Raw genomic sequence first — 25,615 nt, 5'->3', positions numbered from 1 at the left:
GACCCAGCAATTCCACTCCTAGGTGGAATAAAATGAAAATAAGAGAAATGAAAGCATATGTCCACACAGAAACTTGTACATGAATGTTCTTAGCAACATTATTAATAATAGTCAAAGAGTAGAAACAACCCAAATGCTCATCAACTGACGAATAGATAAACAGTATGTGGCATAATGGAACGTTATGCAGTTATGAAAAGGAATGAAGCCCGTTTACATGCTCCAACATGATGAACCTTGAAAACATTAAACTAAGTGAAAGAAGTCAGTCACAAAAGGAATGAAGCCCGTTTACATGCTCCAACATGATGAACCTTGAAAACATTAAACTAAGTGAGAGAAGTCAGTCACAAAAGGCCACATATTGTATTTGTTACCACAAATTGTTGAATCCTATACTTGAAATAGGTGAGTTTTATGACACGTAAAATACACCTCGGTAGTTTTTTCTTTTTAAAGTGTGTTAGGAGACTGAGGAAGAGTAAGGTGGGTGGACAGTGGAGATGGAAGACTCTCATTCCTGAGATTTGTCTTTCTTAATAATTCTGAAATCTGCCCAATTCTCTCCATCCCTACTGCCACTACCCTGGACCAAGCTGCCATCATCTGTCTGTCTGTTTCTCTGACCACTGCCACAGTGTCCTCACTGACCTCCCCATACCTGCTCCTTTGCCCTCTCCATTTACTGGCCACACCACAGTCAGGTGGGGGTCTTTTTTGCAATGTGCCTTTGATTGGGTCACTGTTGCTTAGAAAAAAACATAGGCACAAATCTCTGAGCTAGGCAAGGATTCATAGATATGACACCAAAAGCACAAGCAACCAAAGGGTAGGAAAGCTAGATAAACTGTACTTTGTCAGCATTTAAAACTTTGTGTTTCAAAAACACTATCAATAAAATGAAAAGACAAGCCACGGAATGGGAGAAAATATTTGCAAGTCATATCTTTGATGACGGTCTAGTGTCTAGAATATACAAAGGATTCCTTAAACTCAACAATAAGAAGACAAATAATCCAATTTTTTAAATGGACAAAAGATCTGAATGGGCGTTTCTCCAAAGAAGATAGACAAATGGCAACAAACACATGAAATAATGCTCAGCATCAGTAAAATTATGTGTATCAGAAAATGCACATCAAAGCCACAGTGAGACACCACTTTACACCTGCTAGGGTGGCTGTAATAAAGATGAATGATAGCAATGGCGAGGATGTTGAAGCACTGGAACCCTCTCGCATTGCTTCTGGGAATGTAAGGTGGTGCAGCCATTTTTGGAAACAAATAGACAGTTTCTCAAAAAGTTAAACATAAAACTACCAAATGATCTATCTTCTGCTCCTAGGTATATATCCAAGAGAACTGAAAACAAATGTTCAAAGGAAATCTTATGTTCAAAGCAGCATTATTCCTAAGAGCTAAAGGCTATAAACAACCCAAATGTCCACCAACTGATGAATGGATGGGCAAAGTATGGAATGTTGATGCCATGTAATTTTATTTAGCCATAAAAAGAGTGAAAAAGTGATATGTAAATTATATCTTTTCGGAGCACAAATATTTTAATTGTCTAAAATGATATTTTCTTTAAGAGTTATCTTCAATTCAAAGCTCACCTTTTTAAGTGTCACTTCCGTCAACCTTTTAAGAGACATAAAAGTATGAGAAGATATCACCAGAAGCTATGTAAACATTTCAGCTAAAGGCAAAGAGGAAGTTAAGGGTGTTTTCATAAGGAAACCCAAAGAGGACAAGCGGAAGGAAACAAGTTCAGCATGGTCATACCAATCTGGGTGGAAGAACTAGAGTGGAAACCCAAGCTGCCGAGAAGGCGGTAGAAGAAAAGAAAACTTGGTTCAAACAGATCGCACAAGGAAACCCAGTACAAATGCTGGCTTTTACATTATCTCAGTAACCCTTATTTTTTGTCATAGGTGACTCTAATACTAGACCTATTGTTGCAAAACCAGTCCAAATCCTACCAGCTAAAAAGAAATCTCCACTGACTTGTTGGGTAGGTGGTAACCATGTCCTCCCACACCAAGAGATCAGTTCTGGCAAGAGGGCTCCATTGCATCTTGATGGTGCTGTTGGTAGGACGCCCAGTGATGTTCTACTGCCTGAGATACAAGGTGGGAGGAGAGTGCACTTCATTCATTACTCAATCAACATCTCGGCCTTGAAGAAGCAACACAGGTAGAAAACCTGTCAGGTCGCTAGTCCAATGAAGCAGAACATTAAAGAGACACTGAAGTACAGGGCTCAAGTGTTTGTTGATTCATTGGTATTACACATCTCTCTTCTTCATGCAGCAAAATCATCAACAATAGATTCTGGGAGGTCTTCTAGGCATTGCAGCTCCACCTATAATGGCTTAAGCTTCTCGACTTTTGTAATCTCCTGGTAATTTTTTTTTTTTTGCCTCTACTCCATGCTTCGTGTCTAGGATTATGAATTGATCAGGTATCCTCCCTGTTTCTTTACTCTCAAATCATACTTCAAACATGTCATAATCTTCCAGGGTAAAGGTGAATTTCCCTTTGGTTGCATCCTCTTTGGAGTAGAGAATGTGGCCAGCAGAATCTGTGATCCTGAGGTGGCTGTGCAGGCTACCAGCACCCCTGGACTGGTTGGAGATTTCGTACACACCCGTCACTAGCAGGTCCTTGTGGATCTCCTCACGGAGGCACTTTCAGGAGTTAATGGGCAGGTGGAAGGAGATGGTGAGGACCAAGCTGGGGTTGAGCAGAAACAAAAACAGCCATGCCAACATTGTTACTGAAAAAAAAAAAAGGAGTGAAGAGTGAAGAACTGATGTTTTCTATGCCATAGATAAACCACAAAATATGTTACATGAAAGAAGCCAGACACAGAAGGCTGCATGTGTAATTGCATTTACATGAAATGTCCAGCAAAGGCAAACCCATAGAGACAGAATGTAGATGAGAGCTTTCCAGAGGCTGGGGGATAGGGTGAATGGGGAGTGACTGCTAAGGGGCACAGATATTCTTTTTTTTAAAAAATTATTATTATTATTATACTTTAAGTTCTAGGGTACATGTGCATAACGTGCAGGTTTGTTACATATGTATACTTGTGCCATGTTGGTGTGCTGCACCCATCAACTCGTCAGCACCCATCAACTCGTCATTTACATCAGGTATAACTCCCAATGCCATTCCTCCCCCGCCACCGCTCCCTATAATAGGCCCCGGTGTGTGATGTTCCCCTTCCCATGTCCAAGTGATCTCATTGTTCAATTCCCACCTATGAGTGAGAACATGTGGTGTTTGGTTTTCTGTTCTTGCGAAAGTTTGCTGAGAATGATGGTTGCCAGCTGCATCCATGTCCCTACAAAGGACACGAACGCATCCTTTTTTATGGCTGCATAGTATTCCATGGTGTATATGTGCCACATTTTCTTAATCCAGTCTGTCACTGATGGACATTTGGGTTGATTCCAAGTCTTTGCTATTGTGAATAGGGGGCACAGATATTCTTTATGGGGTGATAAAATATTCTGAAATTAGAACAGTGGTATTAGATAGGAGTGATGGTTGCAAAACTCTGGATATACTCAAAATGACTGAATCACGGAAGTTTTTAAGGTGAATTTATAGTAAGTGAATTATACCCCAACAAAAAATATTAACAAGTAATAAGACACTCCAAATTTTAGATATGTACGTGGCCACCCATTTAGTGACCACATTTCCCAGCCTGTTTGTAATCAGCACGGTCATGTGATTAAGCTCGGGCCACTGAGACTCCAGGAGAAGTGATGAGCCCCAACAAGCTGCTGTCTCTGGAGTCCTCATTCTCCTTCCCCTGGGCTGGAAGGCAAACATGGAGGTGACCATTGTGCCACCAGGGGCACAACCCGAGGATGGCAGAGCAACAAGATGGAAGGATCTCTGGATACTGGGTCTCCAGATACTGTTGTGGAGAAGAGCTGCCCTGCCAGCCCTGGGCTGCTCCTCAGCAGACTGCTTCTCTAAGGGGGAATAAGCCAAAGCCATGAAGACACTCATTTTTTCCCTCTCTTTCCTGCTTTGACATGTCCCTCCCTGAGGCAATGAGTACAGAAATGACCTGATGACCTGAATAGGGGAGGAGGTAAAAGAGGGCTTGAAGGAAGTCTGTGGGCAAAAAATTGATAATTTAAAAAACATCTTCCCACAGCAGTACTTCTCATGGCTCTTAGGATGAAGCTCAGAATACTAAATATGCCCCTTCCAACTTAGCGCAGGTTCTCCAGGTACTTGCATGGAATGGCTACTTCAGAACACTTTCCACTTTGTCTAATTATATGTTAATTTGTGTTTCCTCTTGGTTGATGTCTGTCTTCTCCATGAGGCTGTGAATCTGGGGAAGTCAGAGACTGTGTCTGTTTAATAGACCATGGCTAGCACTTGGTGCATGATAAATGCATCATACCATTTGTTGGAAAAAAAAAAGGAACAAAGGAAGGTGTTGTAAATTAGGGGCTTTTGTTAGTCTGAACTATTGACTTCAAGTGACAGAATTGCAGCTCAAATACACAGGCAAGAACAAACTGGTATGGCTGATGTAACTGGGAATTATAAGGCACTAGACAGAGACAATAAAACCAGTCTCTCTCCATTACTGTCTCTACTCTCCTCTATGTGGGCTTCTTACAAGGTGGCACAGAAGTCCCCAGTACTCACAGGCTCTTGTCCCTCCAGTTGAGCTACTTAGTGGGAAAAAAGGACTTTTAAATTTCCCAGTGATTCCAGCAAAAGTCCCAGAATTTACTCTAATTGGTCAAATGTGTGTTATGTGATCACCAATGATCCAATCACCAAGGCCAAGGCCATCTGGTACTGTTTTATTTTTGAAGCGACGTTTGAGCCCACACTGACTCAGGATAGAGGAGATTTGTGAAAGTGGAGATGAGGAAAGGGTTTTTCTCGGCAATGTTTGAGGATAGGCACAGTGAGGGGGGCAAAAATAAAGCCTATATTACGGGCATAGGTTCATGAGAAAGACAGCCTAGAGTCCTGACTAGAACTCAAGATGTGGTGTTAACAGGCCTAGGTGAAGTGAGCAGAGGCTGTGCCACTTACTAGCTGGGGCATCTTGGTTGAGTCTTAACTTTGCCTTGACTTGATTTCCCCACCCATAAAATGGGGATTTAAAAAAATCCTAAGTGAGAGGGGTCTTGTGAGAATTTCATGAGACAAAGTACATGAAAGAACTTTGTAGTCAGGAAAGTGGACAAAGATAGCAGCCAACATGAAGCTGCAAAGGTGGGGGAATCAGATGGTGAAGTCCTTGAGTGCCATGAGAAGGTGTTAGGAGAAGGAATGTGTTCATTGGTTTCTGTCCATCGCATGTGGCAGATGATCAACTATAAATTTCTATGTGAATGATAATTATTTTTTCATATAACATGAAGTCCAGAGGATCGGGCAGCTCCAAGTTTGGATAAGTTAGTGGCTCACAAATGCCAGCAGGAATGGAACCACATGGAGCCAGGTGCCATTCATCTTCCTCTTACAATCCTCAGCATGTTCGTGGTCATGAGTTGACTGCTTTGGATCCATTTGCCGAGAGCAGACAAGACCACATTTGGTGAAGAAGATGTGCACTTTCTCCATGTTCACAGGAAAGCTTTCAATTGGGGTTCTTGTTTGCAAGCAGTGCAAACTGATTCCATGTAACTTAAGCTTTTATCATCACCCTAAAAGGAATCTTTGCAATGGTATGTTAGTTAAAATTAGATTTTCTGCAAGTAATAGACAATCTCAAAATAATAGTGGTTTAAATAAGATGGGAATGTATTTCTTGTTTTTGAGAAGTCCATGGGTGGACAATCCCGGCTGCTGTGGATTTGCATAGCGCTAGGGACCCAGGCTCTTCCCAGCTCAACACTCTACCATCCTAGAGGAAGGTCTTCGTCCCATGGCTCAAGATGGCAGCTAGAGTTCTGCCATCATATCTGCATGTCAGGCAACAGGATGGGGAAAAGGAGAAAGAAGAGAGGGCAAATTCCAAATGAAAATGTACGTCCACACAAAGACCTATATGAGAACAGTTAGAGCTGCTTTATTCACACTGCCTAAGACTGAAAGCAACACAATTGTCTGTCAACTGGTGAATGGATGAACACATTGTGCTTTATCCATGCAATGGAATACTACACAGCAATAAAAGGGATAGAGTTATTGATACATGCAACAGTACAAATGAATTAGAAAGCATCATGCAAGGCAGAAGCTGCATGACCTTTATGACCTAGCCTTGAATGTCACAGCATAATTTCAACCACCATGATAGAACTGGTCAAAAATCTGTCCAGACTCAAGGGGAGGGATGAAAGAGAGACAGTGTCAAGGAATTTGCATGTATGTTTAAAAATTACCAGTGTTATCTTGGACCAGAGGTAGAGATGGCTGGTTAATGGTGTTCCATGATGCTGAGTGGACAAATAGATTGAGGCAAAGGGAGAAATTACTAGATTCAACAACTAATCCATCCCCATGGAATTCTCTCAAGAGCTTAAGTGGGAGGTGGGAAAGCCAAAACAACCAGTGTAAGCTGCAGAAATGCAGCACACCTAAGGTAGATGGCCTAGCAGAATAGAGATCTCCTGCAGACTCCTCTTAGGAACTTCTGAAAAGAGTTGTCTACACTCCTGTCTTCTCCTTCTTTAACTGCCTGCTCACTCCCTCAGCCTTGACCACCTGGATTCTGCTCCCACTGCCACTGAAACTTCTCTGGAAGGTACTCCTGTCCTCTGCTTGGGCCACCTGAAGCACTCGATGTGTGGATCCCACCCTTCTCCTTTGATTTCTTCTACTGGTTGTACTCTCCTAAATTCCTCCTGATTTCATGCCCACTTCTTCTCTGATGCCAACTGTCTCTTCTGTCACCTCGAAGTCAGTATTTTCCAATGATCTTCTCTGGTTCCTCTTCTCTCTCAGCCTTCTCTTGTCCATCCCCTGGCTTCAGTCTTTACCTCTTTGTTGATAATTTTCAAATCTTGGTCTAAAGTGTAGGCTCCTCTCCTGTACTTCAGACCTTGATACTGCATTATTTCCTGAACAGTATAATGCCACACAGGCATCTCAAATTTGGAATACCCAGAGTTGAACTCATGATCTCTCTTCATCATGCTTGCTTCCTCTTTCCGGGTCCCTGTCTCTGTGAAGGTTCCCACCAACCATGAAACTATCAGATAAAAATCTTCATATCATCCTGTTATCTTTCTTCTTCCTATATCCAATCAATCAGTAGGGTCTCTTGGTTTCACCTCCTAAGTGTTTCTTCTGCTCATCTCCCTCTCCATCTTCACTGTTAGCCACTTCAGTTCTTACTTCCATCAATGGTAGATTATGTTTTCCATACCAACTCTTCCTCTGAGAATAACTAGAAAATCTGGACTAAATATTTTTTTTAATCTCTTTGAAGAGCTACTATAGCAATGAGAGATTGCAGGGCTAAGATAATTGGAGTTAAGTTAGTAAAAATCTGTGTAGTTCCAGCTACTCAGGAGGCTGAGGCAGGAGAATTGCTTGAACCCAGGAGGCGGAGGTTGCAGTGAGCCAAGATGGTGCCACTGCACTCCAGCCTGGCAACAGAGCGAGATCTGAAGTTGACGGTAAGCCAGATCAACCACTAAGGAGAGAAGGGACACCCAGAGATGGGTGTCTGGCAGATGGGTGTCTGGCATTTGGTACCATTTCCCTCTCAAGGCTGATTCTGAAAGGCTGAAAAGTTAAGAAGTAAACTGAACCCTTTTTTTTTTTTTTGAGACAGTTTGGCTCTGCACCCAGGCTGGAGTACAGTGGCATGATCTCAGCTCACTGCAACCTTCGCGTCCTGAGTTCAAGTAATTCTCCTGCCTCAGCCTCCCAAGTAGCTTGGGTTACAGGCACACGCCACCATGCTTGGTTAATTTTATTTTTTTTAATTTTTTTAAATTTTTATTTAATTTTTTTTTTTTTTTTTTGAGGTGGAGTCTCGCTCTGTCGCCCAGGCTGGAGTGCAGTGGCCGGATCTCAGCTCACTGCAAGCTCCGCCTCCTGGGTTTACGCCATTCTCCTGCCTCAGCCTCCCGAGTAGCTGGGACTACAGGCGCTCGCCACCTCGCCCGGCTAGTTTTTTGTATTTTTTAGTAGAGACAGGGTTTCACTGGGTTAGCCAGGATGGTCTCGATCTCCTGACCTCGTGATCCACCCGTCTCGGCCTCCCAAAGTGCTGGGATTACAGGCTTGAGCCACCGCGCCCGGCCGGTTAATTTTTTTATTTTTTCAGTAGAGATGTGGTTTCACCATGTTGGCCAGGCTGATCTCGAACTCTTGACCTCAAGTGATCAGCCCGCCTGGGCCTCCCAAAGTGCTGGAATTACAGGCGTGAGCCACTGCTCCCGGCCGTAAACTGAACTCTTGATAGACTCACGGGCCTGAGAAGATAAGAAAAGGAGGTCAGAAACTTCCTAGAAGCAGGGGCCTTGATAAAATCCCCAGGTTAAGACCCCAAAGGGCACTGTACCCTGGAAGCAAGTTTGTACTTCTGGCCTGACAGCATGAGGAGCTCTATGGACCCAGCCGCATTCAAAACTGGTAAAAAGTTATTCTAAAACAATCATTCTGTAAATGGTCCCAAGAACATACACAAATGAAGAAATATTTATTCAAGCAAATCTCCTAAAACTCAGTAATAGTTTGTGGTATTTGGACCAAGACCCTGTTTCCCATTGCTCCCAGCTCAGTGAGATAGTGAAACCCTGCACCGTGCTAGTACAGTCAAGGACACAGGACTCCTTTCCCCCACCACTCTGCAGCTTTCTGTTGAAGGGCTATCCTCCTGGGAGGGGCAGATCTTCAGATTTTTCTCATTCTGCCCATAGCTACCTGTTGCTGAGGCTAAATTCTGGGCAAGTGCATCTCAGAAGTAGAGGCTCCCTTGTGCCCAGCACTCCCAACTTGTAGGACAAAGGCTCAGTACAGGGCACAGTACCACCGAGAATCCTGGGTCCCCTACTGCTCACCGCCTGTCCTGTGGGATGAAGGATCCACGCTGGGAAAGGTAAGCTGAGGAGACCTGGGGCTGTGCCGTCCCCTCTCCACTGAGTGCTCAGCTCCTCAAACTGGGGTGTCACTCAGAGGAGAGCATGCCATTGTTCTTGCCCCAAGCACCAGAGCCATGGCTCAGAAATTTTGCCCAGAGAGAGAAGCAAGCCATAAAATCAAAAACTCCAAATCTCTCCCCAGAGGAACTGACTTTACATGCAACAGAGTTTGGAGAAATTCAAGCCTAAGAGCACTCTGAAAATCAGTGGAGGTTGTGGTGAAAGGCTATGAGGGGGATGTTGCTAGATTCAGTGGAGAAACAGGCTAAACTGCAAGCTGGCTAGTTTGCCAAATAGAAATGGGGAAGAGATAACTGGGAGGGGCCCTCTTGGGAGTTAGAACAAGTTTCAAACACTAACCTTGGGAATTATTTGTGCAGTTTAGGCCAAGTGCAAAGTCAGAGGAGAACACAGTCCACATGAGACTGCCCTTACTTTTGATATTAATGGGAAGTTTGGGGGGTCCCCAAGTTTTGACAATTCACTGGAAAGACTCATAGAACTCACTAAAAGCTGTCAAATTCACAGTTACAGTTTATTACAGGGAAAGGATACAGATTAAGATTAGTCAAAGAAAGAGGTAAAGAGGGCATAGTCCAGGAAAAGTACCAAAGCAGAACTTCAATTGTTTTTTTGAATCCACAGACACAAATTAAGAGAACCAGGAATGACAAATAACAGAGCTAATATAATAAAAACTATAAATATATAGTTGCTCTCCTTTCTCCTCACAGTTTCTTTGAGACCTGAAGTTATATAAGGTAATAATTATAACACTGTAATGTTGGGTTTATAGCATTCATAAATGTAATATATAAAAATAACAGTAATCCTATAAAAAGGGGGAAAAGTGAATAGAGCTATTAGGAGTAACATCTCATTGGAGTTAAGTTAGTAAAAATCTGAAGTTGATGGTAAGCCCTAGATCAATCACTAAGGAAATACCTCAAAAGGATATATTGAAAATAACATTACATAAATTTAAAGACTACATTAGAAAACATTTAATGCAAAGGGAAGGAGTAGAGTAGGAATAGAGGAACAAAAAAAACAGTAGACAGAGAAAAAAGTAAAATAGCAGATGTAAATCCAATTATATGAATAATAACATTACATGTAAATGGATTAAACAATCTAGTCAAAAGTCAGAGATTGTCACATGGGAAAAACAAACAAGACCCAACTATACATTGTCTAAAGGAGCCACACTTTAGCATCACAGATATAAATAGACTGAAAAAAAGAACTGGAAAAAAGCATATTATGCAAACAGCAAACACAAAAGGGCTGGACTGGTTATCCTAATGTCATGCAATTTAGACTTTTAGCTGGACTGAATAAGTAAAAGAGAGAAAAGACTCATATCTAGAATCGGGAATGAATGAGGGAATACTACTACTGACCTTACAGAAATAAAAATTATAAAAGAAAACTATGATCAATTCTGTGCCAATAAATTAGGTAACCTAGATGAAATGGGCAAATTCCTAGAAAGGCACAAACTACCAAAACTAATTCAAGAAGAAACAAACAATCTGAATAGACCTGTAACAAGCAAAAAGATTGAGTTAGTAAACAACAACAACAACAACAACAGAACTACTCCCAAAGAAAAATCCAGGGCCAGATGACTTCTGGTGAATTTTACCAAACATTTAAAGAATTTCACAACTTTTTCTCCAAAAAAAAAAGAAGATGAGAGAACAATTCCCAACTCTTTCTATGATGCCAGCAGTACACTGATACCAAAACCAGAAAAAAAAAATTACATGAAAAGAAAGCTACAGAACAATATCTCATGATTATGAATGCAAAACTCCTACACAAAATACTGGCAGACTCAATCCAGCAACATATATAACAAATTATACACTATAATCAAGGGGGATTTATTCAAGAATGAAAGGTTAGTTAACATTTGAAAATCAATCAGTGCAATACACCGTATCAACAGAGTGACAGACAAAACCAAATGATCATCTCAATAGATGCAGAAAAAAGCATTTGACAAAATCCAACATTTCATAATAAAAACATTCATCAAACCTGTAGTAGAAGGGAACTTCCTTTGTAGATAAAGGACATCTACAAAACACCTACTGCTAACATCATACTGAATCGTGAAAGACTGGATACTTTTTCTCTAAGATCAGGAACAAGACAAGGATACCCACTCTTGCCACTTCTATTCAACATTATACTAGAGGTTCTAGCAGGCTAGTTGGTCAATTAAAAGAAATATAATGCATTCATATTGATAAGAAAGAAGTAAAATTATCTCTATTCACGGAAGACATAATATTATAAACAGAAAATCCTAAGGAACTCACTAGAGAAAGTATTAGAGCTAATAAATGAATTAAGCATGTTTGCAAAATACAAGATCAATATATAAAAGTCAATTATATTGCTGGGTGCAGTGGCTCATGCCTGTAATCCCAGCACTTTGGGAGGCCAAGGAGGGCAGATCACAAGGTCAGGAGATCGAGACCTTCCTGGCCAACATGATGAAACCCCGTCTCTACTAAAAATACAAAAATTAGCTGGGCGTGGTGGCAGGTGCCTGTAATCCCAGCTACTCGGGAGGCTAAGGCAGGACAATTGCTTAAACTAGGGAGGCAGAGGTTGCAGTGAATGGAGATTGTGCCACTGCACTCTAGCCAGGCAACAAAGTGAGACTCTGTCTCAAAAAAAAAAAATTCAAAAGCTAGCAGAAGGCAAGAAATAACTAAGATCAGAGCAGAACTGAAGGAGATAGAGACACAAAAAAACCCTTCGAAAAATCAATGAATCCAGGAGCTGGTTTTTTGAAAAGATCAACAAAATTGATAGACCACTAGCAAGACTAATAAAGAAGAAAAGAGAGAAGAATCAAATAGATGCAATAAAAAATGATAAAGGGGATATCACCACCGACCCCACAGAAATACAAACTACCATCAGAGAATACTATAAACACCTCTATGCAAATAAACTAGAAAACCTAGAAGAAATGGATAAATTCCTGGACACATACACTCTCCCAAGACTAAACCAGGAAGAAGTTGAATCCCTGAATAGACCAATAGCAGGCTCTGAAATTGAGGCAATAATTAATAGCCTACCAACCAAAAAAAGTCCAGGACCAGATGGATTCACAGCTGAATTCTACCAGAGGTACAAGGAGGAGCTGGTACCATTCCTTCTGAAACTATTCCAATCAATAGATAAAGAGGGAATCCTCCCTAACTCATTTTATGAGGCCAACATCATCCTGATACCAAAGCCTGGCAGAGACACAACAAAAAAAAGAGAATTTTAGACCAATATCCCTGATGAACATCGATGCAAAAATCCTCAGTAAAATACTGGCAAACCGAATCCAGCAGCACATCAAAAAGCTTATCCACCATGATCAAGTGGACTTCATCCCTGGGATGCAAGGCTGGTTTAACATACACAAATCAATAAACATAATCCAGCATATAAACAGAATCAAAGACAAAAATGATTTTCTCAGATATGATTATCTCAATAGATGCAGAAAAGGCCTTTGACAAAATTCAACAGCCCTTCATGCTAAAAACTCTCAATAAATTTGGTATTGATGGAACGTTTCTCAAAATAATAAGAGTTATTTATGACAAACCCACAGTCAATATCATACTGAATGGGCGAAAACTGGAAGTATTTCTCTTAAAAACCGGCACAAGACAAGGATGCCCTCTTTCACCACTCCTATTCAACATAGTGTTGGAAGTTCTGGCCAGGGCAATCAGGCAAGAGAAATAAATAAAGGATATTCAATTAGGAAAAGAAGAAGTCAAATTGTCCCTGTTTGCAGATGACATGATTGTCTATTTAGAAAACCCCATCGTCTCAGCCCAAAATCTCCTCAAGCTGATAAGCAACTTCAGCAAAGTCTCAGGATACAAAATCAATGTGCAAAAATCACAAGCATTCTTATACACCAATAACAGACAAACAGAGAGCCAAATCATGAATGAACTCCCATTCACAATTGCTTCAAAGAAATAAAATACCTAGGAATCCAACTTATAAGGGATATGAAGGACCTCTTCAAGGAGAACTACAAACCACTGCTCAAAGAAATAAGAGGACACAAACAAATGGAAGAACATTCCATGCTCATGGATAGGAAGAATCAATATCATGAAAATGGCCATACTGCCCAAGGTAATTTATAGATTCAATGCCATCCCCATTAAGCTACCAATGACTTTCTTCACAGAATTGGAAAAAACTACTTTAAAGTTCATATGGAACCAAAAAAGAGCCCGCATTGCTAAGACAATTCTAAGTCAAAAGAACAAAGCTGGAGGCATCACACTACCTGACTCTACTACAAGGCTACAGTAACCAAAACAGCATGGTACTGGTACCAAAACAGAGATATAAACTAATGGAACAGAACAGAGCCCTCAGAAATAATGCCACACATCTACAACCATCTGATCTTTGACAAACTTGACAAAAACAAGAAATGGGGAAAGGATTCCCTATTTAATAAATAGTGCTGGGAAAACTGGCTAGCCATAAGTAGAAAGCTGAAACTGGATCCCTTCCTTACTCCTTATACAAAAATTAATTCAAGATGGATTAGAGACTTAAATGTTACACCTAAAACCATAAAAACCCTAGAAGAAAACCTAGGCAATACCATTCAGGACATAGGCATGGGCAAGGACTTCATGTCTAAAACACCAAAAGCAATGGCAACAAAAGCCAAAATTGACAAATGGGATCTAATTAAACTAAAGAGCTTCTGCACAACAAAAGAAACTACCATCAGAGTGAACAGGCAGAATGGGAGAAAATTTTTGCAATCTACTCATCTGACAAAGGGCTAATACCCAGAACCTACAAAGAACTCAAACAAATTTACAAGAAAAAAACAAACAACCCCATCAAAAAGTAGGCAAAGGATATGAACAGACACTTCTCAAATGAAGACATTTATGCAGCCAACAGACACATGAAAAAATGCTCAGCATCACTAGCCATCAGAGAAATGCAAATCAAAACTACAATGAGATACCATCTCATACCAGTTAGAATGGCAATCATTAAAAAGTCAGGAAACAACAGGTGCTGGAGAAGATGTGGAGAAATAGGAACACTTTTACACTGTCGGTGGGACTGTAAACTAGTTCAATCATTGTGGAAGACAGTGTGGCGATTCCTCAAGAATCTAGAACTAGAAATACCATTTGGCCCAGCCATCCAGTTACTGGGTATATACCCAAAGGATTATAAATCATGCTGCTATAAAGACACATGCATACGTATGTTTATTGCGGCACTATTCACAATAGCAAAGACTTGGAACCAACCCAAATGTCCATCAATGACAGACTGGATTAAGAAAATGTGGCACATATACATCATGGAATACTATGCAGCCATAAAAAAGGATGAGTTTGTGTCCTTTGTAGGAACATGGATGCAGCTGGAAACCATCATTCTCAGCAAACTATCGCAAGAACAGAAAACCAAACACCGCATGTTCTCACTCATAGGTGGGAATTGAACAATGAGATCACTTGGACACAGGAAGGGGAACATCACACACCGGGGCCTGTTGTGGGGTGGGGGGAGGGAGGAGGGATAGCATTAGGAGATATACCTAATGTAAATGAAGAGTTAATGGGTGCAGCACACCAACATGGCACATGTATACATATGTAACAAACCGGCACGTTGTGCACATGTACCCTAGAACATAAAGTATAATAATAAAAAAAGTCAATTGTATTTCTATACACTTGCAATGAACAATCTAAAAATGAAAGAAAACAGTTCATTAGCAAATAGCACCAAAACCCTAAAATCCTTAGTGATAAATTTAACAAAAGCAGTGTAAAACATATAATCTGAAAGCCACAAAACATTTTTATTAATCAATCTAAAGAAAATAGAAATAATTAGCCAGGCCTGGTGGTGCATGCCTGTAATCTCAGGTACTTGGGAGGCTGAGGCAGGAGAATTACTTGAACCCAAGAGACAGAGGTTGTAGTGAGCCGAGATCGAGCCATTGCACTCCAGCCTGGGCAACAAGAGCAAAGCTACGTCTCAAACAACAACAACAACAACAACAACAACAACAACAACAACAAAACGGTGGCTCACGCCTGTAATCCCAGCACTTTGGGAGGCCGAGGCGGGCAGATCACGAGGTCAGGAGATCGAGACCATCCTGGCTAACACGGTGAAACACCGTCTCTCCTGAAAATACAAAAAAAAAGAGAGAAAAAAAAAAAGCTGGGTGTGGTGGTGAGCGCCTGTAGTCCCAGTTAAGCGGGAGGCTGAGGCAGAAGAATGGTGTGAACCTCGGAGGCAGAGCTTGCAGTGAGCTAAGATTGGGCCACTGCACTCTAGCCTGGGCAACAAAGTGAGACTCCGTCTCCAAAAAAAAAAAGGGAAATAGAAATAAATGGAAGAACATCCCATATTCATGGATCAGAAGTCTTAATATTGTTAAAATGACAATACTCCCGAAATTGATCTACAGATTCAACAAAATCCCTGTCAGAATCACAGCTGAATTCTACTAATGGTAAAAGAGAAAATCTGGTTCTAAAATTCATATGGAATTGTAGGGGATCAAGAATAGCCAAAAACAATTCTGAAAATGAAGAACAAAGTAGGAGGACTTACATGTCCTGATTTAAAAACTCACTACAGGCTGGGCGCGGTGGCTTACACATGTAATCCTAGCACTGTGGGAGGCCTAGGCAGGTGAATCACAAGGTCAAGAGATCGAGACCATCCTGGCCAACATGATGAAACTCCGTCTCTACTAAAAATAGAAAAATTAGCTGGGCATGCTGGCCCGTGCCTGTAGTTCTAGCTACTCAGGAGGCTAAGGCAGGAGAATTGCTTGAACCCGGGAGGTGGAGGTTGCAGTGAGCCGAGATCGTGCTACTGCACTCCAGCCTGGTGACAGAATGAGACTCCATCTAAAAAAAAAAATTACTACAAAGCAACAGTAATCAAGACAGTGTGACATTAGCATAAGGATAGGTATAAAGACCAATGGAATAGAATAAAAACCTAGAATTAAACCCATGCATTGGTGGCAAACTGATTTTTCACAATGTTGCCAAGATGGGGAAAGAATAGTTTTTTCAACCAGTGGTACTGGGACAACTGGATAGCCATATGCAAAGGAAAGGAGTTGTACCCTTACCTTACACCATATAAAAAATTAACTCAAAATGGATCAAAGACCTAAATATTCACTTCTATACAGTTTATCCATATAACCAAAATCCGCTTGTACCCCTAAAGCTGTCAAAGAAAAAATAGACCTAAAACTATAAAACTATTAGAAGAAACATAGGAATAAATCTTCAATACCTCAGATATGGCAATGATTCTTAGACTGAACACCAAAAACATAAGCAACAAAAGAAATAAATAGATAAATTAGAAATTTATCGAAATTAAAAACTTTTTGCTTCAAAGGATACCATCAAGAAAGTAAAGACAACCCACAGAATGGAATAAAATATTTGCAAATTATGTATCTGATAAAGGACTTGTATCTAAAAATATTTTTAAAAATCTTACAACTCAATAATTTTTTTAAAAACCAAATAAACGGCTGGGCGTGGTGGCTCATGCCTGTAATCTCAGCACTTTGGGAGGCCAATGAGGGTGGATCACGACATCAGGAGTTCAAGACCAGCCTGGCCAAGATGGTGAAACCCCGTCTCTACTAAAAATACAAAAATTAGCCAGGCGTGGTGACGGGCATCTGTAATCCCAGCTACTCAGGAGGCTGAGGCAGAGAATTTCTTGAATCGGGGAGCCAGAGCTTGCAGTGAGCCGAGATTGTGCCACTGCACTCCAGCCTGGGCGATAGAGTGAGACTCCATCTCAAAAACAAAAACAAAAACAAAGACAAAAACCAAATAAACAAATTCAAGTCCTTTGGCCATTTCAAAATGACCAAAGGCCTTGAACAGGCATTTCTCCAAAGAAGATACACCAATGTCCAATAAACATGTGAAAAAATGCTCAACATTGTTAGTTATCAGGGAAATGCAAATCAAAACCAGGAGACACTGATTCACATCCACTAGGATAGCTATAATAAAAAGTCAAATAACAAGTGTTGATGAGGATATGGAGAAATTGGGACCCTCATACACTGCTGGTGGGAATATAAAATGGTACAGTCACTTTGGAAAACAGTCTAGCAGTTCTTCAAATGGTCAAGTGTGGAGTTACCCTATGACTTAGCAATTTTACTCTTGGGTATCTACCCAAGAGAAATAGAAACACATGTTTACACTAAAACTTGTACACAAATGTTCATAGAAGCACTATTCATAATATCCAAAAGGTAGAAACAACCCAAATGTCCATCAACTGATAAATGGGTAAATAAAATGTTATATAGCCATAGACTAGAATATTATTCAGTCATAAAGAGAAAGGAATACTGGCACATGTTACTACTTGGATAAAACTCGAAAACATTATGCTAAGTGAAAGAGCTAGTCACAAAAAGACCACGAAAAGAGCTCGTCACAAAAAGAATATAATCCCATTTTTATTGAATGTACAGAATAGGCAAATTATAGGGACAGAAAGTAGATTAGTGGTTGCGTAGAGGTAGGTCATATAGGGGTGATAAGAGGGGTGATAGTTAAAGGATGTGAGTTTTTTTTGAGCTATGAAAACATTCTAAAATTGATTTAGAAATGCTTGCATAAATCCATGCATATATTAAACACCACTGAATTTTGCACTTTGAATGGGTGACTTGTATCGTGTGTGAATCATATCTCAATAGAACTGTTATTAAAAACCAAGCAAAAGTGAATCAGAAATAGGCCACCTCTCCCTGGGATTGATGCTTAGTTTTGAATTATCTCCATGATTGGATTGAGATGATCGAAGACTGGTAATGTTTCTACCCTGGTTGTTCTCTAGAAGCAAATGTAAATCCTTTCTAAAGAAAGATACTATCATTCAGAACTTTATATTATCTCTATAGGTTTTCATAGACAATGTCTGGCATGCAATTAAAAATCACCAGGCAAATGAGAAGATGGGGTGTGATTGAAAACACAAGAAAGGCCGGGCGCGGTGGCTCAAGCCTGTAATCCCAGCACTTTGGGAGGCCGAGATGGGCGGATCACGAGGTCAGGAGATCGAGACCATCCTGGTTAATACGGTGAAACCCCGTCTCTACTAAAAAGTACAAAAAACTAGCCGGGCGAGGTGGCGGGCGCCTGTAGTCCCAGCTACTTGGGAGGCTGAGGCAGGAGAATGGCGTGAACCCGGGAGGCGGAGCTTGCAGTGAGCTGAGATCTGGCCACTGCACTCCAGCCTGGGCGACAGAGCAAGACTCCGTCTCAAAAAAAAAAAAAAAAAAAAAACGAAAACACAAGAAAAAGGACAGAAGAAACAGCCTTCATTATTTATTAGGTTTCAGCTTAAACATTAGTTCCTCAGGAAAGTTTTTCTGAACTCCCTGGAATTATAAATCCCTAAGTACATTTAGTTCCATTCCACCCTATGCTTCCCCTAGTTACTTGTTTAACGTCTATGAGAAAACTGTATAACCATGTTCAGTATATACGTTTCGCACAAATTAGAATTTAACTTGTTCTATTCACAATAGGAAAGACATCAGATCAACTTAGGTGCCCATCAACAGTGGATTGGATAAAGAAAATGTGGCACATATACACCATGGAATATTATGAAGCCATTAAAAAAGAACAAAATCATGTCCTTTGCAGCAACATGGCTGCAGCTAGAAGCTATTATCGTAAATGAATTAATGCAGAAACAGAAAACCAAATGCCTCATGTTCTCACTTATAAGTGGAAGCTAAATCTTGGGTACATATGGACATGAAAATGAGAACAGACACTGGGGACTCCAAAAGGAGGGAGGGAGGGAGAAGGGCAAGGACTAAAAATCTCCCTATTGAGTACTATGTTCATTCTCTGGGTGACAGGATCAATAGAAGCCCTAACTCCAGCATCATGAAATATACCCGCCCCTCTTTTTTTTTTTTTTTTTTTGAGACAAGGTCTTGCTTCGTTGCCCAGGCTGGAGTACAGTGGCACAATCATGGTTCATTGCTGTTTTGACCACCCGGGCTCATGCAATCCTCCCACCTCAGCCTCCAGGTGCACACCACCATGCCTGGCTATTTTTTTTTTCTTTTTTGGTAGAAATGGGGTTTTACCATGTTGCCCAAGCTGGTCTTGAACTGCAGGCCTCAAGGGATCTTCCCACCTCAGTCTCCCAAAGTGCCAGGATTACAGGTGTGGGCCATAGCACCCGGCCAAAATATACCTTGAAACAAAACTGCACATGTACCCCCTGAAACTAAAATTAAAATAAAAAAGAATTTAACTTGTTATAGAGCTTCAGTCATCTCTCACATTTCCTCTGAAAAACATATATATATATTTTTTCTCACTTACACATTAAAGTAAAATTTTACATGTAACATACATACAGAAAAGTAAAATACATATAGAAAAACGCACAACTCACAACTGGTGAATTTTCAGTAACAGAACACACCCTTGTAACCAGAACCAGAACATTCCTAGGATCCTAGAGACCCTCTGGGGCCCCTTCCCAGTCACCAGCCTTTCCCCAAAAGATAGCAAATTTCTGTCTTCTAACACTTGTCTGTCAACATTTCCTGGATTAGTTTTGTTTGCTTTAGTTCAATGTATTATCAAAGCTTACAAAGATGCATGTACAAGAATGCTCACTGCAATTTCATTTATGATAGCAAAAGATGGAAAAGAATGAAAATGTCTATCAACAAGAGACCGAGTAAATTTATTATAGTCCTTCTTATAATAAAATTCTATGTAACCATTAAAAGTAAAGATCCAGATATGAATCTACTAACATGGAAAGATGTCCAAGATATGTCAATAAAGTAGGAAATCAAGTTTTACATCTGTCTGTCTATATCTCATTTATGTAAAAAAATTCGTATTGATTTGTGTGTTTGCAAATACATAGCAAATATGTGTCCACTGTTCACAGTTGGGAGAAGGGAATGGGCTAGGAAGGGAGAGAATTGTGCTTAAAAAGTATGGGTGTCTATTTTTTACAAGGAGCATGCATTCATTTTGCAATTTTAAAGGCAACTTAACAGTTAAGAAAAAAACCCACAACACCTGAAACTTGCCCTTGGTGTTAACGCAACTGAATTGAAAATTGTATTTATATACTAATGAATTTTCACTGGTCTGTATCTATTAAAATGACAAATGTGCATCCTGTCTGACACAGAGATTCCCCTTCTTTGGGTATTCTCAAAGTAGCCTTTGTGTATACACACCAGAAGGCATCAGTGAAGATAGCCATTGTTTGTAAGAGTGAAACAATAGAAATAACGTCAGTGCCCAATCATAGAGGAAGAGCTAAGTAAACCATGATGTAGCCATTCACTAAATAATGCAGTAGTTAAGGAGAATGAGTGGCTCTATTTATTACCATGAATAGGTCTCTAAGATAAATCTTTGAGTGCAAAAAGCAAGGTGCCGAGTACCGTGCAAAGCATCATAACCCTCCTCTGGCTATGCATACATATGAAAACGTCTGGAAGGATGCATTCCAACCTGATGTCCATTTTATCAGCCCAGGAGGTGGTGAGTCTAATGTGTAAGGTTTCAGCGTGAGGGCTGAAGGCAGCCAGGTGTGAGCTTGAAATAAAATGAACTTTCCTTCTCCTGAGCATGGACTTCCTGTCCGTTATGGCATATAATCCTCAGAGGAGAAATCAGAGGCTCAGAGAAGGGAAGGGACTTGTGCAGGGCCACACAGAGGGTAGGTGGCAGAGCTGGGATCAGCCCCAGGTGGGTTTGGTTTCTAAGCCCATGCTCAGCCCACTTCTCCCTGGGGAAGGTGCCATGGAGGCTCAGGGGAAGCTGGAGGGACTCAGTGGGGAGGGGAGGGGCCTCCTCCTCATGGGGTTCCCTGCTTGGTCTCCGAATTCCTCTCCTCACTCTGCTGAGCAGCCTGATGGGTGAAGGGCACTTTCAGGCCAGGGGCACAGACATGCCCGGGGTTCCCTTTAGGACATTCCTCTCGGCATTCCATCCCATCTGCGGAAGCTCTGGGCAGGAAGAAGTTCTTGTTGATATGGAGCTGGGATCTGCCTCTGTGGGACTTCCCCACAAGCCCCAGTGTTGCCATCTGGGCCCTGAAGGCCGCCTGCTTCCTTAGAGGGATGGTGACTGGGTCCCCAGCACTGCCCTTCTCCAGGCTGAGCCACCTCAGCTCCTCAAAGGGCGGGCCTCCAGCCACTCCCTTTGCAGTTGTCTCCTCAAGACCCTTGCCCCAGGTTGGGCCTGTCCCCTCTGAGGTGGGCCTCCTAGGGAGCATTGGCTGCTGATAACCAGATGAGGCTGTCTTCCTGTCTTCTGGATTCTGTAGAATGGGAAGGAGATCCTTGGAGGAGAAGATGCCAGCACTGCCGGGGTCTCGTGGGTCATGTGCTCCCAGGGTGACTTCAGGGAAGACCTGTCACGGTTCTTGACACCCCACAGCCTGGGCCACTCTTCACACTGCCAACACAGAACCAGAGCCTGTGGCCAGCGTGGCCAAGCCAGCCACCTCTGCTAGCAAGGCACATCGCTTGGTGGTTTCCGTAAGTTGGTGGTGGTTGCATAACTCCTTCACCAACTGCCATGCCAGATATATTTTGCAACCCAGCCCGCTGTGCCACACACGTCGCGGGCACAGCCAGGCCTCCCACAGCGGCGGGAGGAAGTCTGAGAGTGAGACCCTGACAGCGCCTCCCAGAAGCCTTCCGCAGGACACCACCTCTCCCCAGGCCCTGCATGCACCCCTGGCCGGGCAGCGCAGGAGGCTCCCGGGGCCCCGCTGTCCTCCGAGAGGCCACCTTCCTCTTGGGGATCAGGTGGAGATAGGCCCCAAAGTCCCACTGGAGGGAGACAGCCACCCTCAGTCCACAGGCTGGATCCCACACAGGCCACAAGCCTGGAGAGGACCCGCAGGCACATGGGGAAGCTCGGCATCGTTCCGGGAGGCATGGGAGGGGGACTCCAGAGCGAGTCCCGAGGACAGGTGGACCCATGGCCACCCGAGAGGAGAGAAGTAGAGTTCACCCCGATGCAGGAAGAGACAGGAAACTGTGCCAGCCTGTGCGTCTCTCGCCACAGAGAGCTGTGAATGGCTGACCAGCGCTCAGGGCTTGGCTGTCTCCAGAGAACGTCCGAGCCCAGGGGGCATTTGTCCACACATTTGTCCACAGGCATTTGGGCCCCATCATTCCAGGGATGAGGGTGATCCACATGGCTTCGTGGTGTTCCCAACCAGAAGTGAGGAATCCCTGGGGAAAAGGAGCCAAAGGCAGAGAGAGGACTGGGGACACTCCCATTCCTGCAAAGGTTGCTGTTGGAGTTGGGAGTATAGTGAGCACTGTGGTGAGTCTCACAGGTTCCCTGCTCAGCCCACCTGCTTTCTTGATGAGGTCTCAGAAATCATTGTCAGCTAAAGACAGCTGCTTTCACCAAGGACACTTAAAGGTTCAGTTCCTTGCTCTGACTCCAGAGAACCCCGAGGGCCAACTCAGCCCCCATCCCTCATGAGATTGGCTGAGCCTCGTGGTGGCCACAGCCCAACTCCTCCCTCTGCCCAGTTCTGCCTCTGTTCCTGAACCAGATGCTGATTTTGAGGGCTCTTCAATAGACCTCGTGGAGCCTGCTCCAGAGGGAGCCCACTTAGTAAGTACTTGGACCACAGGGACACAGAGGGGCCCAACAAAACAAAAGCAAACACGTAGGATTCCAACCGGCAGATCCTCTGTTCCCCGGTGCCAGTCTCTTCCAGCTTCTCCCGTTCCAGCATCTCCCATCTGGCTGCTGGTGTTGGAGCACTGTTTGCACTGCCTTAAATCAAGAAAGGCACCACAAGTGTGAAAGACCAGCGTCCGACTGAGGCTTTCTGGCCAGGACATTCCCACTCAGGAGACAGGACATTGGATGGAGAGTTCGCCTTTGGGTTAAACACTTGTGAATTACTCTACTTTGGAAGATGTCTAGGTCATTTTTGGAAAGAAGAAACTTTCTGATTGCCTTATAACTCCCATAGCAAAGGTGAGCCTTTACCACACCATGTCTAGGCAGAGCACAACTGGGACTAGCTGTCAGCAGTTTTGCTCACCTATCCGGCAGGAGTGATTTCAAACACATGTCTAGGGTTGAACCATTTACCAAATGCCCTTCTGTTACTCATTGCAGCAGTAGGGATCCAAATTCTCTTAAAAAAAAAAAATAGGGAAAAGAGGTGTGGCTGCATGTAACAGAAAAAAAATCTAAGGGTGGTCTTTAGGTATGGTTTGATCCAGGGGCTTAAATGATGCTGTGAAAACCTTGTTTGCTTTCTGTCTGTCTCTGGGGTCTGCTTCGTCTGCATGACTCCATTCTTAGGAAGCCTCTCCTCTGGTGTGGCAAATCAACTGAAGCAGTTCTGGCTTCATACCCCCCACTGTTAGAGGTGAGTGGGAAAATTAATATCTTTTCCAGCTGTTTGAGCAAAAGTCCTGGGACTCACTTTAATTGGCTTGAGTGACTTGGCTTTGGCCATCTCTGAACCAATCGCTGTGCCTTGAGAGAACTGCAGTGCCCTGATTGGTCATGCCTAACATTCCCCTGTAAACATTTCCTGAGTATCTGGCTGGTGTGAGGCCATGCCACAGGTCTGTGGATTATATAGATATGATGGCCATTCATTTGCCCTCAAGAAATCACTCTTCTAGTAGGGTAAACTGACATACAACAAGCTTAGAAAATAATCCATTATCTGATTTGATTCACACAAAGATCTTGTAAGAGAGACTGTTATATGTATGAACTTAATCTGCAGATAAGGAAACAGAGGCTTGGAGAACTGAGTCCACATACAGCCTAACAGATGCCTGATGAATCCTGATGTTGGGAGGAGTAGAGCTTTCCCAGCTCTCAGCATGCCTGATTGCTGAGAGACGTGATGAGAACTGGCGGTCCCAGAAGAGTCCCGGCTCCTCGCACCAAGGCAGGAAGAATCCAAGTCCTGAAGCTCCCTTCCGCATTCAGCCCAGGGCAATTTTTGTTGAGGATGCATAAGCTCCTGAGGAGGCTCCCGAAATATTCTGTTACTTCTGCTGCAAGTAACAGAAAGCCTGGCGACTTCTGGCTTATGCATCAAAGAGTGGTTCTCTCATGTCACAGGGAGTCTGGAGGCATGCATTCTCGGGCTGGTTTACACAGTGGACCAGGGACATCATCCAGAACCCCTTGGCTGTCCATCTTCCCCTCTGCCAACCTTGGCAGCTTAATCTTCCTCCCTAGGATTGGCTCTTCAAGGTCAGAAGGTGGTTGCATCAATTCCAGGATTCATATCACAGCCATGTCCAAAAGCCAGATGAAGGCTGGGTCCCTTCCTGTGCACCTTTAGGAAGAGGAAAAAATTCTCCCAAAGCTCACCAGAAGACCACCTCCTGTGTCCAATGGCCGGAATTGTGGCACATGTTCATGCCTACTCAATATAGGACTCAAGTTCAGTGGCTACGACAAACATCCAGAAATGACAGTGGCTTAAACAAAAACAATGTCTATGTCTCTCTCAAGGAAAAGCCCAACTTGGTGGTCCTAGACTGATTTGTGTGTCCACAATAAACAGGGACCCAGGTTCTTCCTATCTTGTGCCTCTGCCCCTTTCATCTGAGGCTTTTATCTTGTAACCCAAGGTGGCTGCACCAGCTCCTGTCATCACATCTTCATTCTAGCCAGTAGGAAGGGGAGAAGGGATGGAGACATGGAGACACACCACTCTTTAAAGGTATGACCTGGAGGTTCAGATGTAACTTTTGCTTATTTCCCCTTAGTTCAACTGAATCTTGTGTCCACTCTGAAGTGCAAGAGGCTGGGCATGTAGGCTTTGTCCTGCTACTAAGGAAAGAAGAAGGAAATGGATATTGAGGAAGAGTGAGCAGCCTCTGCCAAAGCATTGAACCATGAGGAGGATTAATCTAGGCTAGACTGAGCTTCTCCCCACCGGGCTGGGAGCAGGAGCCAGTCCTCAGTGTCACAATGACCATCATTTATGAGGCCTACCCTGTGCCGGGCACCGCAAAACACACATGTTTTCACCTGGATCTCCGCCTCTCAGCAGGGAGCAGATATTATTTGAGTGACCCACCCAAAGTCACGTGGTTAAGAAGGGGTGAAGATGGGATTTGAACCCAGGTCTGTCTGATGTTGACGTCCGTTTGTCCCCACACCACCCAGCTCCCCACAGCCACAGGAAGATCCTCTGGGGATGGGAGCTGGAGCAGGGGCAATAGACTTAAAAGCTCTATTCACAATGGTAGCTATTCCTTATCCAGGACCTTCTCGGTGCCAGGGACTTGCTATTATAGTTTGCATTATACACAGATTTTCTGTAAATTAATAGTATCCCATCTTACAGAGGTGGACACTGAAGTTCAGAGCAATTATTTGTCTTGTGGAAAAATCA

The 25,615-nt window shown here is 42.8% G+C and overlaps 1 pseudogene across 1 annotated transcript in view; it reads right to left on the bottom strand.

Annotated features, from left to right (window-relative positions):
* Nucleotides 1-347: 347 nt before the first annotated feature.
* LOC101006689 overlaps nucleotides 348-25,615 on the bottom strand; it is a 60,365-nt pseudogene continuing 35,097 nt past the window's right edge. Inside the window, exon 2 of the transcript XR_004182084.1 lies at nucleotides 348-2,778. The product of XR_004182084.1 is annotated as a transmembrane emp24 domain-containing protein 10 pseudogene (transcript). The remainder of the gene's footprint in view (nucleotides 2,779-25,615) is intronic.

The sequence above is a fragment of the Papio anubis genome, chromosome 2 (genome assembly GCF_008728515.1).
Source record: "Papio anubis isolate 15944 chromosome 2, Panubis1.0, whole genome shotgun sequence".
Taxonomy (NCBI): Eukaryota; Metazoa; Chordata; class Mammalia; order Primates; family Cercopithecidae; genus Papio; species Papio anubis.
The sequence above is the reverse complement of the archived record's forward strand: the minus strand, read 5'-3'. Positions and strand labels throughout refer to the sequence as shown.